The sequence below is a fragment of the Chenopodium quinoa genome, unplaced genomic scaffold, assembly GCF_001683475.1.
Source record: "Chenopodium quinoa cultivar QQ74 unplaced genomic scaffold, ASM168347v1, whole genome shotgun sequence".
Taxonomy (NCBI): Eukaryota; Viridiplantae; Streptophyta; class Magnoliopsida; order Caryophyllales; family Amaranthaceae; genus Chenopodium; species Chenopodium quinoa.
This window is the reverse complement of record NW_018743514.1, coordinates 300,427-318,946: the sequence shown is the minus strand read 5'-3', so window position 1 is coordinate 318,946 and position 18,520 is coordinate 300,427.

Below are 18,520 nucleotides of genomic sequence, written 5' to 3'. Positions count from 1 at the left end.
ATTCAAGAAATATGGGAGCTTGATTATTGTAACTTCACGATTGCTCTTTTCCAGTGTAAGTGGGTTGATAATATCAGGCGTAACATCAAAGATGATAACTTTACTCTTGTAGATCTTGGCCATCTGAATGATAGTGCGGAACCATTCATCCTTGCATCTCAAGCTAAGCAGGTGTTTTACGTAATTGACCTAGCCGATTCAAAATGGTCTATTGTACTAGCCGGCAAAAGAAGAATCCTAGGCATTAGAGATGTCGAGGATGAGGAAGAATATGATGCGTTTGATGACTCGGCACCTTTCACTGTTCCTAGACCTGTTGTAACAAATGACATAGACGACCAAGCCAATTATATGCGATCAAACCACAACGAAGGAATATTAGATTGAGGTAATATTTTTCAGCAATTTTAAAATTGTAGGCGTTGAAAGTATTATTAAATCACAAGTTAGGTGAAAATGAATGAAAGTGTTAACTTACTTGCCCATTTTATTTTTCACATTTTCCTTTAAAATGAATGAAGTAACGTTTAAAACATTTGAAATACGGAATAAAAACAAAGTTTTTATTCAAACCAGAAACCCAGTTTTTTGAGGGTTTTTTCATTTTCAACGAAAATTTTAAATCTTTTATGCCTTGATTAATGCAAGCATGTCAAGGGTAGATTAAATGCATTATTGCATCCCTAATCTACTGCAATTTAAATATCTTTTAAGCATGATTATGGAGTTATAATATGTGCTTAAGTTGGTATGTTCTTTTTCACATAAACTTGTTTTTCACAATTATGCAAATAAATTGCATTAATGTGTGAATACTTGTTGTGAATAAGTAATTTAAGTTCCTAGTATGTTAAAGATCTAATCTTTAAATGTTTAAATGATTGGAACTTTAACCCTAAATTCTATGTTGAACTAATTTTGGTTTTTTCATATTTGGTTGATTAAAATCCTTGGAGTTCAAATGCTTGTGAGTAAATGTTGATTAATCTTCATATTGGAAGATGTAATCTTGTTATTTTACACAAGTATAAAAGTTGGAAAATTTTATCATTGGATGATTAATTTATTTTTCCAATTCCCTAATTTGTCAAATCCATTATTAATTTGCATATAGGTTAAATTAATTATGGACATAGCTCTTTCAATTTTAAGCATCAAGAAAGACCTAAAATATTCCGAAGTAATTTTGGAAAATTAGGCTTGTGCACCGTTAAAATTGAATTTAATTAAGTTGGACTTGTTTTATATTCATTTTTGCCCTAAATTAACTCTAAAATAAATTTGAAATTAATATTGTGTCACACACAAATTGAGATTAAAATCCCAAGAAAAATGCACGTAAATCGAGGTAAACCCCTAAGCGTCATCAAGGCTAGGCTAGGCCATTAGGCTGCCTATGGTGCGCATATGGGCCATGCCATGATGCTGATGTGCAGTGTGTGGCGAGGGCTGTTGTGTGCTGTTGCATGATGTTGGGTGCGTGGGCCTTAGGCTGCTGGCGTGCTTGTGTTGTTGTTGGGCAGCGAGGTAGCCAGCCCCAGCCAGCCAGCCCACTGCTGCCTGCGCCAGCAAGCAGCTAGCATGCGTAGCGTGCTGCTGGTGCTAGCTAGCAGAGCAGGCTGCGCTAGGCGTGCTTGCTAGCAGCCAGCACCACACGCACAGGCCATGGGCTGCCTAGCAGCCAAGGTGCGCAGCCCACTAGGATATGAGTGGGCAATTTTGGCTTAATGTCGAGCTATGTGTCTTTGCGAAAATTTTGTCGTTTTAAAATATTTATGTAAATATTTTAACGTGGTTAGACCTCGATTTTTACGGCTTTTGCAAAAAATTTTATTTTGACAAATTTTAGGTTAACCGGCTTAATTAATTGGATTAATTAAGTTGGATGCGGAATTTAGTGGGAGCTTGGCTAATTACGTGAACGAATTGCACCTTAGTAATACACAATGTATTAAACAACTTTGACTAGTTTTAATTAGGCGCCTTAATCGGATTAACCACCTAACTTAGTTACTAGTTTTGCGTGTTTACTTGTTTTATCTCGTAAAATGCATGGGCCATTCACAAATAGTGAATGGGTGAATGAAAGATTGTTTCAAAACAAGTTTTGAGAAAAATGGCAACTAGTGGGACCTGACTAGGATAGAAAATACGGACTGCGTTCCATTATGTATTTTTGTAAAATCTAAATACGGTCTGCGAACCGTTAAGTATTTTTGTACTTTTGATTAATCTTAGTCGTGGTAGCTAGTTATTTTATTTTTGCAAAGATGTCTCAAGACGGCGTTTCGATGAAGACGAGCCAAGATGAAGGCCCTTGAAGATTTGAAGATTTCAAGGGGTCATGCTAGTTGCCAAATGCATCAAATTTATGCTTTATATATATTGTTGATATATATACTTGAATGTTAGATGCATGTCTAGGATTTCAAATGTTGCGATGATTAGTTAAGTTCACTTAAATCAACCAACATAGAAACCATAGGTCCCTTAAAATATTGAGCTAAAATTTGCCGTTCCAAGAACAACACTTACCGAACTAATGCGCGTATGTGATGGGCTACGCCAAAGCGAGGCATCACTACTTCCTTAGGAACGTAAGGTATACTAGGTATACAAGTTGTCTTGGTTAAGCTCAACGATATCAGTAAGGAGTCCTTAGATGTCGTGGTAAAAGAGACAAAATGTCAAGAATGCATTAGATGCAACGTTTTATCAAACCGAGAGTAACATAGAGCTATTAGCAATTGGATTGCTTACCCTAAAATGTCTAGTGTTAAGACAAGCCAAAGCATGCTTAATCACTTTTTTATTTTTGGGATCTCGGAATAATTTTATTCTCGCCAAAAGGGACAATTTATTAATGCGTGGATAAAATGCTCGATAAGATTACAAATCTGCATGAACGCTTTTAAATTTCAAACTTATTGGTTATATGAATGGTTTTTCATTTAAAATTCTTTCAATTGTAGAACAATGTCTGCAAGTAACTCAAACAACAACCTTATGTGCCCGGAACTCCCCAACAAGTTGACATTTTGCCTCAACTTGGTGAACTTCAAGGAGTGAGAGGAGGAACTCAAGAAAACTCTTCGGAATTGTTCCTTGGAGTACACTCTTGACACTCCCATTCCAAGCTTCTTCTCTAAGGGGATCGTGACCGATGAGGCTCATGAAGAATGGTATTCCAATTGCAAGAAAGTCTCACGACTTATGGCTAATTCCATCCCGGAAGATTGGAAGGAAAGCCTTTCCTCCTACCTTCCGGACATGTTCCTTAAAGCACTTGAGGACGTTGTCAATGTAAGAGTCACCAAGAGTGACAATGGCAACTTTGATGGACTCGTGTTTGACTTGACTAGGTCACTCTCAAACATGAAGATAAAGCCACCAAATGTGGGTTGTCTTGCTAAGGAAAGGCGTCGGCTTTGGACAAAGGTCTACAATGCCAAATTGAGACCCGGCATGCCCCTCCGACCTCATGTGCTTGGAATGACTAAGGTCTTCAAACACATGAAACTTCTCGGAATCTCATTGGAGGATGAGATGGCGGGGCATATCTTGCTTGCTTCACTCCACTCAAGCTATGATGCACTTAGAGTGCATATAGCTGCGGGAAAGGAGACACGTTCCTTAATGGTCGAAGGTGGTGCAACTACTTAGCCGGGCCACCGCATGTGGAGTGACCGAGAGGCGCTTGAGAGCAAGGAGAAGGGAGATCAAGAAGGTCAAGGCAAAGATGCGTTTGAAAGGAATGGTGTCCTTCCAACAAGTGTATTGAGAGGGTTCAGAATTATTACGGAGCTAATTTTTCAGTAAGGTCAAGTGATCGGAATGCCTAGGTGGAGGCCGCTTCCGATCAGTAATATCAATGTACAATTGATGTTACAGCTGAATCTTAACTGAGCCCTTCGGGTCGAACCCAATCGAATCACCGATCCGAGACGACGAGTTAATCCGAAAGGATTTAATGAGTCAGCAGAGTTTTATGAATACAGACGTCGGATATCGAGCCTAGGGCGTCGAGATCGAGCGTCGTGAAATCACAAAGCAACAAGTATGAACATAGCCCTAGCACCACACTGGCCTAGCCATGTGGATTCTACGCTAGTTCAGGCTAGCATGCACCTAGCATGGCTAGGCGCAAGCCTAAGCACACTAGGTGTGCTAGGCGCACCATCGCAGCCTAGGTGCACCATCGCAGCCTAGGCGCGCCATGGCAACCTATCGCAGCCCTAGCATCATGCCAAGGTGCTATCGCAATCCTAGCATCATGCCTAGGCGCCATCGCTGCCTATCGCAAGCACCACAAGCGCTAGGAGAACCATCGCAGCTAGCAGTGTGCTAACATGATGCCTAGGCACCATCGCTGCCATCGCAGGCACCAGGCGCACCAAGCAGCCCATCATAGTATGCGTGCTGGCTTGTGTGCTAGCCTTTGCATGGCAGCACCAAGAGCGCACCATGCATGTGCGAGGGCCTTGGCGCCAGCATATTGCTAGGCCACGCACCAAGGCTGCTGTGTGATGCGTGGGTGTGCGTGTGGTGCAAGGTCAATGCACGTTGTGCATGACTAGTGCGCATGGTGCGTAGCTAGTGCATGTGCGAGGGATGCTGCGAGGATAGTGCATGTGGCTTGCGAGGCAAAGGGGCCAGCATGCGTGGCTCGCTAGCAGCACGCATGCTGGGTGTGCGAGCATGTGCGAAGGGGTGCAGCGATGATGCGTGTGGTGCGTGGAATGCGAAGGCCAGCACCAGCGCCAGCATGCACCAGCGCCTAGCATTGGCACGCACCATCACCAAGCATGCGAGGCTGCTGGGCAGTCTGGTGCTAGCTGGCTGGGCTGGCTGGCACTGCTAGCTGGCGTGCTAGCTGGAAGCAGCCCAGCAGCCCTTTTGGGTGAGGCGGTTTTGTGAGGGTGGGGACCAAGGCTTTGGGAAAGCCTTGGGGAGAAAGGCAATGGTCCCCCCACCTCTCCATGGTCCTCACCTAACCTTCTCTCTCCCTTTGACACTTGTTGCATTGTGATTGAATTTAATTATTGATTTATTTTAGAAATAAATTAATTAGAAAATTATTCATTCTCCCACATTGGTTGGGGAATGAAGTTCAAGGGTTCATTTCCCTATAAATACCAAGCTTGGGTATTGGGAAATGAACAACCTTAAGTGGAATTAAAAAGGCAACTCTAAGTAAGAGCAAACCTTTGATTCGTAAAACTCATAGTTATTTTGTCCGGGTGTTGACTAACCTTCAAGACTTAGGAAGCTCGGGTCGGGTCGAGGGTACGATCCGTCGGAGATCTCGTGTTTTCGGGATTTTGAAGTAAGAGCTCTTTGGGAGCGAAGCACGCGACAAAGGTATAATTCTTGTTCTTAATCTTGTTTCATTAAGTTTAATATGCTTGTTAATTGTTTTAATTAAGGGGCGGGTCTTGGTGGGTTTCCTTTCGCGTAGTGTCGGGTCACTACGAAACCCTACAGCGTTGCATCTATTGTGGTGGGCAAGGCCACTACATGAGAGAATGCAAACTCTTCCGGGAGGAGGAAGAGAGGAATGGAGCATCTGCCTCGGGTATCTTCCTTAAACACTTGTGAATTAAGCTTATCATAGGTATTAGATACCAAGTATGACTCACTTTATGTTGTCTTTTCAGGGACAAAGTGAGAAGCTTATCAAGTGTTGGTGCAAGGACAAGTAGACGACGAAGATGGTTTTTCGGTCGTGCTTGCATGCACTATTTTGTCTATGACATGTAATTAAACTAATCTTAGTTTCATCATACTCTTGAACATACTATGATCTATGGTGTTAGACACCTAGTTATTTTGAACGTAAGACTTTAACAATGCTTGTTTCAAAATTGTCTTGCAAACATATGTTTAATGAAAATTGCATGTTTTTTACATGATTAGGCAAATGTTGATACCGCTGACAAAACTAAGACAATTCATAGTAGATATGGCTATGTCTACCTTATGTCGAATAGATCTGAATCCTTTGAGAAATTCAAAGAATTTCAGAAAGAAGTGAGAATCAACTTGGCAAGAAAATTAAAGCACTTCGATCGGATCGAGGTGGCGAATATTTGAGCCATGAATTCGACGATCACTTGAAAGAAAATGGTATTCTTTCAGAGTTGACACCTCCCGTAACTCCTCAATGGAACGGAGTGTCCGAACGGAGGAATCGAACCTTGTTAGACATGGTTCGATCAATGATGGGTCTTAGTGAACTTCCTATCTCTTTCTGGGGACATGCGTTACAAACCGCGGCACTAACACTGAACCGAGCTCTGTCAAAAGCTGTTGAAAAGACTCCATATGAATTATGGACTAAGAAACCTCCTAGGTTGTCTTTTCTCAAGATTTGGGGATGCGAAGCATATGTCAAACGATTAATTTCGGACAAACTTCACCCCAAATCAGACAAGTGTTTCTTTGTGGGATACCCAAAAGAAACCAAAGGGTATTACTTCTACAATAAATCCGAGAACAAAGTGTTTGTTGCTCATGATGGTGTCTTTTTGGAGAAGGAACACCTTTCCAAAATGACAATTGGGAGAAAAATCGAACTCGACGAAATTCGAGAGGACAAGCAACAATGTCAACCTGATAAACTGACAATCTAAGTGCTTTGGAAGCATGCTGAGAAGATTGGTCAGAATCAAACAGACAATGTAAATGCTCAACCCATTACCCTTCGTAGGTCGCGACGGCCAAGATCTCAACCAGACAGATACCTTGGTATTGTCTTAATTGATGATCAGAACATCCTAGTTGTGGATGGTGATGAGCCAACGACATACAAACAAGCTATGACGAGCCCCGACTCTGCTAAATGGAAAGAGGCCATGAAATCCAAGATGGACTCCATGTCTGAAACTCAAGTCTGGGACTTGGTGAATTTGCCCGAGGGTTACACACCTATTGGTTGCAAATGGATCTTCAAACTGAAGACAGACAAAGATGGAAATGTATCAATATACGAAGCTAGACTGGTGGCAAAAGGTTATAGACAAACCCACGGGATTGACTATGATGAAACCTTTTCACCGGTTGCAATGCTAAAGTCTGTCCGGATTATCCTAGCGACTCCTGCATATTACGATTATGAAATATGGCAAATGGATGTCAAAACCGCCTTCCTAAATGGGATTTTGGAAGAAACTGTGTATATGACACAACCATAAGGTTTTGTAGATCCAAGCAACGCTGGAAAGGTATTCAAGCTTAAGAAGTCCATTTATGGACTGAAGCAGGCAAGCAGAAGTTGGAATCTGCGATTTGATGAAGCCATCAGCAAGTTTGGTTTTATCAAGAATCGAGATGAATCTTGTGTCTATAACAAGGTTAGTGGGAGTGACATCGCATTCCTGGTCCTATATGTCGATGACATACTGCTCATTAGAAACAGCACAAAATTACTAGAGTCCGTAAAGGGCTGGTTAGGAAAGTGCTTTTCAATGAAGGACTTAGGAGAGGCACAGTACATATTGGGCATTAAGATCTATAGGGATAGATCTAAGAGGATGATTGGATTGAGCCAGAGTACTTACATTGATAAAATACTGGCACGATTCAACATGGAGAATGCCAAAAGAGGGCATCTACCCATGTCCCATGGCGTAACTCTCAGCAAGAAACAGTGTCCACAGACACCTGTTGAGCGAGAGAGAATGGATCAGATTCCATATGCTTCTCTAATTGGGTCGATCATGTATGCCATGATATGTACCAGGCCAGATGTATCGTATGCTTTAAGCGCTACAAGCCGATACCAATCAAACCCAAGAGAGGCGCATTGGACTGCGGCCAAGAATATCCTGAAGTACCTGAAAAGGAACAAGGATAAATTCCTGGTTTATGGTGGCCACAAAGACCTGGATGTTGAAGGTTACACCGACGCCAGCTTCCAGACTGGCGGAGACGACTTCAGGTCACAGTCAGGGTACATATTTTTCCTAAATGAAGGAGCATTTAGCTGGAAGAGTGCCAAGCAGAGTACCACTGCGGATTCTACAACTGAAGCCGAATACTTGGCAGCTTCAGAAGCCGCTAAGGAGGCTGTTTAGATTCGCAAGTTCGTCAGTGAACTTGGTGTTGTACCCTCCATCAAGGGTCCGATAGATCTCTACTGTGACAACAATGGAGCTATCGCTCAGGCTAGAGAGCCAAGAGAGCACCAGAAGGTCAAACATGTCCAGAGGCAATTTCACATGATAAGGGAATGGAAATCCAAGGGTGAAATCAGAATTTGTAAGATCAGAACGGATGATAATGTAGCTGATCCTTTGACTAAACCTTTGCCTCAAGTGAAACACAACAAGCACATTGAGGCAATGGGAATCAAGCACATTGGAGACTGGCTTTGAAATTCCCTGTACATGTGTTTTAATTAAACTGGTCGTTTTAATGTAAGACAATGTATTGAAACCAATCATTTATGGAGTAATGAATTTTATATTTTATATTCACTCCATTGCTATTTAATTGTGGTTTAGAATTAAATAATGAGTCCATTCGATTTATGGAAATATTCAAAACAAGGTATCAAGACCATGTCTTGGATAAAGAAACACTTGTTAAGTGAACATTGAATATTTAAATCAAAAATTATCCCTAATCCAGGTCATTTAACTGATGGACGATTAATGACCGCTGGAGATTAGTGTGTAGTATGATTTACAGCACCGTTTCTTGTACTGCAAGGAAAAGTAGTCATAAATCATTTGCACAGGTGCCAGTATGGAACTGCACCGAATCGACCTCTATGAGAGTACTTTAAGAGATTTAAAACGTCATAAGTACATTTCTCATTATAGCTATCGGAACTTATTTCCTCGACCATAAGTATTGTGAAGTTTTCTTGTTTGAGTACTGGTCTCTTTGATGTTGCCTAACGTCTGCCGTAACTAGGGATCATAACAGGAACACTCGGGAGATTAGGTCCTCTTAGTAAGAGAAACTTACAGTAAAAGACTGGGAATGTCCCCCTATTAACAATAGGGAACATGTCTTTGTTGTTTACAAGGTCACTCGAAGAGCGAGACTGTGAAAATGCATGGCCGTGCTCAGATGGATTTTAGAAATCATCTGCTTATTGACGGTCGAACTCGAAGATCGAGAAACACTTCTGAACGTAATAAGGATGACGATGAATCTTACCTTATAGTTCACGAAGAGACATTAAGCGACATAAGAAATGGGCTATACACTATATGCACACTTGTCTGGAAGGTTAAGTGGGAAATTGAAAGGAATGGTGTCCTTCCAACAAGTGTATTATTCTGATAAAGGGTTCAGAATTATTACAGAGCTAATTCTTCAGTAAGGTCAAGTGATCAGAATGCCTAGGTAGAGGCCGCTTCCAATAAGTAATATTAAGGTATAATTAATATTACAGCTTAATCTTAGCTGAACCCTTCGGGTCGAATCCAATCGAACAACCGATCCGAGACGACGAATCAATCCGAAGGATTCAATGAGTCATTGGAGTTTTACGAACACGGACGTCGGATATTGAGCCTAGGGCGTCGAGACCGAGCGTCGCAAAAATCACAAGCAACAAGTACGAGCATAACCGTAGCATCACATTGGCCTAGCCATGTGAAGTGCTAGGCTAGGCTAGCTCATCGCAAGCCTAGTTGCGCCATGTGTGTGCTAGGCGCACCATGTGTGTGCTAGGCGCACAAGGCAGCCCATCGCAGCAACATGCTTGTGTGTGTGCGTGCCTTCGCGTGGCACAGCACCACCGCAGCATGTGTGCTTGGGTGCCTAGATGCCATCGCAGCCTTCGCATGGCATAGCATCACTATCGCAGCCCATCGCACAAGCACAGCACCATCGCAGTGCTAGGCACTTGCGTGTGTGTGCGTGTGTGTGTGCCTAGGGCTGTCGCACCATCGCAGCACACAACACAGCCTATCGCATGGCTAGGCCTATGCGTGTGTGTGTGTGCATGCATGGCATCGCAGCATCGCTATCACAGCACCAAGCATCATATGCTTGTGCGCATGGCTGGCGAGGCAATGCCGAGCATGCGTGGCTCGCTAGCAGCACGCATGCTGGCTATGCGAATGTGTGCGAGAAGGGGTGGGCAGCAGCACCACGCACCAGCTAGCATGGCTGTGCGTGTGCGTGTGCATATGCGTTGGCTGGGCAACGGCAGCTCGCTAGCAGCGCCAAGCGCCTAGCAAGTAGCAGCGAAGGCATCACCCAGCACAGCAGCATGCAGCGCGCATGTGCTGGCTGGGGCTGATGCATGTTAGCTGTGCATGCTGGCATTGCTAGCTGGCGTGCTAGCTGGCAGCCAGCCTAGCAGCCCTTGGTAATGCCGGTTTATGAGAGGTGGGGACCAATGCTTGGAGCAAAGCCTTGGGGAGCAAGGCAATGGTCCCCCCATTGGTTTTGGTCCTCACCTAACTCTCTCTGCCTTTTTGCCACTTATTGCATTGTGATTGCTTTGATTAATTATTTAATTTAGAATTAAATAAATTATCACATTTTCTCATTCTCCCACATTGGTTGGAGAATGAAATCCAAGGGTTCATTTCCCTATAAATACCAAGGGTTTGGCATTTGGGAAAGTACACACTTGAGTGGAGCTATAAAGGCATCTCTATTGTTGAGAATACCTTAAGTTCGTAAAACTCCAAAGTTTATATTTTGTTCGGGTCCTGACTAACCTTCGGGACTTAGGACGATCGGATCGGGTTCGAGGGTACGAACCGTCGGAGGCCTTACATTTGCGAGGTTGAAGTAAGAGCTCCTTTAGCGAGTGAAGCACACAGTCTAGGGTATAATTCTTTATCCCTTCTTCTTTTAATTATGTATAAATTATGTTTTGCATGCTTTAATTGCTTTAGTTATCGGGGCGGGTCTTGGGGGGTTTCTTTCCGCGTACTGAGGGTCACTACGAAACCCTACAGTTCCCACCTAGCTTCGGTACCCCAGTGGTTTACCTCACGTGGTTCCGAGCACGTTCGAGGCCTGTCCATCGTCTTAGTTTGGTGGTGGGATGTACGAGGTTGGCTCGTCGTCGCAGCAGCATGCACCTACAGGAGCTTTTAGCAGTATAGCCCTAAGAGAGCTCCACAGTTCACTCAGTGGACTGGTCCCACGCTCGTGATACCCACGACAGGCGGTGCTGATTCTACTCAGGTGGTGATTCCTAGGTCTGCATTTTTCTATGACACGATGGGCATTCCTTGGGAGCCTCGTCGTCCAGTACCCTAGTTGTTCCTGCATTATTTCTTCCCTTTTCTAGACTATTTCGGACTTTTCTTATGTATTATTCATTTTATTGACTTTTACAACATTCATGAACATTAGTCAGACTCATGTGTTATGTACATCTTATCTAGACTATATTCATTTTTACACTATTTTTATATGCGTATAAGTGAGTGATTTTGTGACAAATTTTGCGAAAAAGTTCCGTAATTCTTATTATCATTGGAGGGTATCCGACTTTCCCCCCAAAAGAAAAATGAAAAAAGAAAATGAGGAAACAATAAGTTTATAATTAATTAATTTGAAATTCTTAAAAAGAAGAAATTCCAAATCAATTAGGATTAAATCAAAAAAAGGTTGAAACATCATAAGGAAAAGGTGAATAAAATTTGGATAAGGTAGGAAAAGTGAAAATAAGTTGGGTTAAAATCGAGATAATCAAAGTACGAATTCGAATCAAAATCAAATCAATGAATCAACAAGACGCGCTTTTATATCGCGAGCGTCAAGTTCCATCGCGCCGCGATAGGCTCATCACGGCGCGATGGTTCTGGGAAATCCGGCTCCGAATTGAACTCAATTTCTGCCTAAATTTTGTTTATAAAAAGCCCTCGAATTCGTCATATTCTGCACAATTCGAGTCATTAGCTTCTATATTCTTCTAGCTTTCACAATTTAGTAATCATGTCTAAAAATTTCTATAAAATGACCCGCGAGTGGTGTCGGTCTTTGACCAACAGTGAGAAAAAAGAGCTTGAATACCTCAACATGAATGGTCTATTGGGTATTAAGGGTGTAGATTTCGATAGTGATTTTATTCATACCGCAATAGAATATTGGGACCTCAACACTCACTGTTTCAGGCTAGAAAATTACGAAATAAGCCCCTTGCCGGAAGAATTTAGTGCTATTTTTGTCTTTCCCTCTTTGCATCTTGCCGTAATCCCCACAACATGCAAATATTATTATAAGGATTTTGAGCATTTTTTACAATCTTAGGGACACTTATTTAAAATACATAGTTCCTGGAAAAGAAGTAGATCTAAGAAAATTTGCATCTTTTTTCTTTAATATACCTAAGTCTAATTCTTTTTACATATATAGAAGGAGAGCTTTTATTTTCAGCATGTTTAGCCAATTCTTGCTCACTAGTGGTAGTAGTCATACGGGTCAAGCTATACAAGCATCAGTTATGGAACAAATTGGCGCTGGAAGAAATCCAATTCCTTTAATTGTTGGAGAAACAATGATGAGTTTAGATGAACTAAAAAAGATCCTGAAGCACCAATTCGAGGATCTCCAATATTATTATAGGTAAAAAATCAATACTTTTTAATTGTAGAAATCAAAATATTCAATTTTATAGTAAAATAACAATCAATTTCTATTCTTGCATATTTGGCTGAGAAGATCTATATATCAAAGATCTGAAAATCCCTCTACAACGGGAAAGCCTCTACGCCCTCTTTCTTTGCCTCTGGTTAAGCCCCTTCTTACGTAGGACATCGCAAGCTCCTCGCCTTCCGCCGGAAAGTCTTAGATTAATTAACCCTCCAGATAATATTGAAAAATACACTCCTAATTGCCTTTTGAGAGGGAATAAGCGATTATCCATAAAGATGGGACGTTGGGAGTGGAGCAAAATATTTGAAACTCGCGACTTCTCCATCAAGTGGGTTGTACCTTGGTGGAAAATTGAGAAGATGAATGGAGTTAATACTTAAGCCTTCTGTCGCATCCCAAGCTTGTCAAAGTTAACCTTTTATTTCCCCTCTAGAGTGATGAGACAGTATGGACTTGCTCAAACTATCCTTTCTGGTGATGATCGTCGCCCTTATGAATATTCCATGTCAAAAATGTTTAAAGGTTCAACGATTATTGGTATGGTAGACCCTTATGGACCGTTGTTTCTGATAGAGTCCCTCCTCCATTGTCTAGGGAATATAAACAATGGTTACTTTCCCGAGATCGAAAAGATAATAACAAGGTTCGAAATTCGAGTTCTAAGGTGGAGAGAAGAGCGACATAAAAGATCGCCTAGGGGACAAGAACGCTCCTCCTAAAGATCGTCTAGGTTCAAGAGTTGAATTCAAGACTCCTATCATGCCTAAGAAGAAGAGTGTTGTGGAGGGGAAAGGGAAGAGGAAAGCTACTTTTATAGAGAAGGAAAAGAAGACTTGGGTTGAGAAAAAGGTGGGGGTCTTTGCTAAAGGGAAAATTTCTTCCTCTACGGTTTCAGTTCGCTCATCTAAGGGCTCGCTTTTGGTAAAGGAATTATCGGATGAGGAGGACGGAGACAAGAACTGGAAAAGGGCTCGAAAAGAAAAGGAGGATTAGATTTAGAGCATTGCTTGCCTTTAATTTTATTAGACAACTTTAAGTTCCAAGTTAATTTTATTTTCAAGCCTTTAAATCATCAGTAGTGTAATTTCAATTGCAATTTTTAACTTTCAATTAAATCAACTTTATTTATAATAATCCTTTGTTAGAAATAATTTTCCAAGCAATGAAAACAACTTGCATAATTTCAAAAAATAATCCGAGTATGGAAGTCGGAAAATTTTCGAAATAATTTGAAAATATTATAGTTAATCGCAGTTTGCATCGGCGGGAAAAAATTTATCGCGGCGCGATGGTCCTATCGCAGCGCGTTGGAGTCTAGTTTGATACGATGTTGGAGCTTCGACTTGATTTTTGCAATTCTGTGTAAATTTATTGCGTCTAAATGCAGGATTTTGAAATTTTAAAGTGGACGCACCCTACGAAAGGGTTGCCGACATATCCTTATTACGAAATCAGGCCAAACGTAACTCTCTTGAGTACGAAACTCATTGGATCATGGGTAGAACTTCTTGAGTTGGTCAAGGTTTGTCATATTAGAAAACCCATTGTCGTCCATATCTGTTAACTTAGCTACGCCTCTAGATAGGATGGTTTTGACGATATATGGTCCAGACCAATTAGGCCTGAATTTGCCTCTTGGATCCAGAACATTCTTTCTAAGTGCTTTTAATACCAAGTCTCCTTCCTTGATGTTTCTTGTCTTGACCTTTTTATTGAAGTGTCTAGCCATATGGTTTTGGTAGCATTGAACATGATGTAAGGCTTCTAACCGCTTTTCATCGAGTAGAATTAGCTCTTCATATCGTGCTCTTGTCCATTCAACTTCATCAAGTTTACTTTCCAATGCTATGCACAAGGAAGGTATTTCAAGCTCTACAGGTTGTACGGCGTCCATTCCATAGACTAGGGAGAACGACGTAGTTCCTATAGATGAACAAATTGAAATGCGATAACCCCAAAGAGCAAAGTGGAGTTTGTCAGGCCAATTTTTGTAATTTTCTGTCATCTTCTCGATGACTGTCTTTAAATTTTTATTTGCTGCTTCTACTGCACCATTTTCTTGAGTCTATATGGAGAAGAGTGATGATGTTGAATACCATACTTTTTAAGTAGGTCTTCACACTCTGCTTGAAAGTGAGTACCATTATCACTTATCATTTCATGTGGGACTCCATATTGACATATGATGTTCCTTTCGATGAAGAGTGCCACATGCTTTGCTGTGAGTTTTGCGTACGATGTCGCTTCAACCCATTTAGTGAAGTAATTGATGGCAATGAGGATGTACTCATGGCCTCCTAATCCGGGTGGGGTAATTTTTCGTATGATATATATTCCCCAAGTTGAGAACGGCCATGGAGATGTGTAAGTTTAAAGAAGAGAAGGTGGAACATGTTGCAAATTGGCATATATCTGGCATATTGCACACCTTTTTACATATTGATGGCAATCTCATTCCATGGTAGTCCAATAATAGCCTTGACACATGACCTTCTGGACTAGCATTTTACTATTCATGTGTGTTCCACATGCCCCTTCATGGAGAATTCTCATTGTCTCTCGAGCCTCCTTTTTGCCTATGCACAGAAGAACTCTACCTTTAGGTACCCTTTTGTGAAGTTCACCATTTATGAGTACAAACTGTGAGGCTAAGAGTCTCAAAGCACATTTTTCTCTTTTGTCAACATTAGGTGGATATTCCCCTTTGGTGACGTAATTGAGAATGTTTGTGTACCATGGTTCTTCTTCATCTTCTTGGACTTCTTCTTCACTCTCAAGAGCTTGAACATAGGCAGGCTTATGCCTTTCTCTATGGTTAGAGGTATTTGCTCAATTTCCTTAGGAATTCTAACTGTCGAGGCTAATTTTGCTAAGGCATCAGCAAATTGGTTTTCCTCTCTGGGTAGGTATGTATACTCTACTTTTTTTAGTTGATTAGTGAGAATTTCCAAGTAGGTTTAATATGGAGCAAGACTTTCACTCCTCACCTTCCACCTTCTTGAAATTTGGTTAATGATAAGGGACAAATATTCGAAGCTTTTTAACTCCTAATGCTAACGTTGTTTCAAGGCCTACCACACATGTTTTATACTTTGCAGCATTGTTGGTAACGTCGAAGTCAAGCTTTATTGAAATTGTGACATGCTCTTCCTTAGGTGACACTAATAAGACTCCCACGCCACATCCTTTCTGGTTGGATGCACCATCAAAGTATAGTGTCCAAGTGTCATCCTCAGTGACCATTAACTCTTCATCTGGAAAATCATTTTGTTGGACTAGTGTTGAGTCTTCAATTAGAAAGTCTTAGGTCGAACCTTAGGTCGAATTGAGTTAAGTTGACTATCCATCTCGATATTCTTCCATTAAGCGTGGATTTCTCAAAGAGATACTTGAGAGAATCCATTCGAGACACCACATGGACTGTGTGAACGAGCATGTAATGTCTTAACTTCGTTGTGGCCCACACAAATGCGAGGCACAACTTTTCAAGTGGTGTGTAGAAAACTTCATATTCGAGCATCTTCTTACTTAAACTCTAAGATAATGAAAATCGTGGGAAAGACTTCGGTGAGAAGGGCCTCTTTAAAGATGGCATTCTCTTTGCCTTCCACTTCTTGTGCGAGCATGGCCCCCATTGTTTCTTTGGTGACTGTCAAGTATAGACGAAGAGGAATGTTTGGTAGTGTTGGCGCCAGTATAGGATGATTTGTGAGGTAGGCTTTGATCTTGTCAAAGGCTTCTTGACACTCATCGTCCCATACCACTGTCTTCTTGAGTTTTTTGAATATTAGTTCACACACCCTGGTAAGTTTTGATATGAACTTACTTATGTATTGCAACTGGACAATGAATCCTCGAATTTGCTTCTCGGTCTTGGGCGGTGGCATAGACATGATAGCTTTGATTTTAGTGGGATATATATCAATTCCTCTAGAGCTAATGACATAGCCTAGAAGTTTTCCTAAGGTAACCCCAAATGCATACTTAGCTAGATTTAGCCTCATGTTGTATTTGCAAAGTCTTTTGAAGAATTTTCTCAAGGCTATTTGGTGGCCAGGACGATCCTTAGATTTTACAATCATATCGTCTACGTACACCTCGACTTTTTTCTACATCATGTCATGAAGTAAGGCAGTTGCTGCTCTTTGGTACGTGGCACCCGCGTTTTCAACCCGAATGGCATCACCGTATAGTAGTAAGTGCCCCATGGTGTTATGAAGGTAGTCTTTTCCATGTCTTCTTCTGCCATGAGAATCTGGTTGTAACCTGCGTACCCATCTATAAATGAGAGAAGTGCGTGATTGGTTGTGTTATCTACTAGAATGTCAATGTGTGGTAGAGGAAAATCGTCCTTTGGGCTAGCCTTATTGAGATCCCTATAGTCGACACACATTCTTACTCTACCATCCTTCTAAGGAACCGGTACCACATTGGCGACCCATTCTAGATACTTGGATACCTTGACAAAACCTGCAGTTATTTGTTTTTGAATTTCTTCTTTTATTTTAAGGGCTACGTCGGGTTTCATTCGATGTAACTTTTGCTTTACAGGTTTCATTCCTGTAATTAGTGGTATGGTATGTTGAGCATTTTCTTTGCTTATACCTGACATATCTTTATATGACCAAGCAAAGACATCGATAAACTCAACAAGTAGATTAATTAATTCAGCTCTTTCTTCTTAATTTAAAGTTAAGACAATTTTTACTTCTCTTTTAATGGTCGGATCTTTTGAGATGTTAACGGTTTCAGTTTCTTCAATTACTGGCGTTTTATTCTCAAGTGCTTCCATTGCTTTAATTATTTCTTTGTCATTTTCATTATTAGCAAAGCAATGCTCATCATCTTGGGTGAGGGGATAACATGAGGAGTAAGCGGAAGAAGTCATATTATTGAATTCTGTAATCATTACATCAAAAAGAGAAAGTTCTGTAGGGACCTGGCTACTAACTATTCTAGGGGTAGATACTAAGCTTGGTTTAATGGTAGGGGGTGCAACTACAAGAGACTTGGAAGACTCGGCGATTGAAGACTCAAACTCAAACTCAAACTCAAACTCAAACTCAGACGACTCAGACTCATCCTTAGAGTATTTGCTGGAGTGATGAGCTTGTAGGGGTTAAAGTTTTCACTTTGTAAGGCATTCTGTATAAGTGTGAAGTTGTCGTCGATACACTTAAGCTTATTTTTCTCGTATCCAAAGAGGAGACCCATGACATTAAAGTCAAATCATGGAGGTGCTCGTTCCTTGTGAATAAGAGCGGGAATCTCATCTAGAAAGTTGCAATCTAAGACAATCTCTAACCCAGCTGACGTATTCCATTCCTAACAAGTGGTTTAGGGAATTCGCAACATAGGTAGTCTTCTCCCTCTTTTATATATTGTCCATTCAAAGTGAGAGGGTATGGGTCTATTGGTATTGCATCTTTCTGGGTATGAGTTCTTCTTTGTGCATTGTATTTTTCCAAGGCTAACTTGAGGTCTTCTGGAGTTGGATTGAATCCAAGCCCAAAAGTATCCCTCTTAGGGAGGCTAGGTGATCCCATGTGCTTAGCTATTTCTTTCTTCTTTCCTAAAGTCATTCCAGGAAAGTGTCCTTGTTTTTTAAGAATTGCATTGACAACAAGATTATCTTCTTCGATAAAAGAGACATCTTCAGCGTTGAAGCCCCACAAGTCTTCGTCATGCTCATCGTGCTCCACATGAATGATTGTTTTGTCAATGGCTTTGATTCGCATAGGGGAGGCATCGATTGTAATAGGAATTCCTCCAACTATAGCCTTTACTTGTTGGTGGAGAGATGAAGGAACGGCCTTAAGGTCATGGAGCCAAGGGAGTCCCAACAATAGGTTGAATGAAGCCTTGATGTCTACTAATTGAAAAGTAGTGCTATGTTCAACGACTACTGCAGTGACATTCATGGTGATAGTTCCAAGGGCTT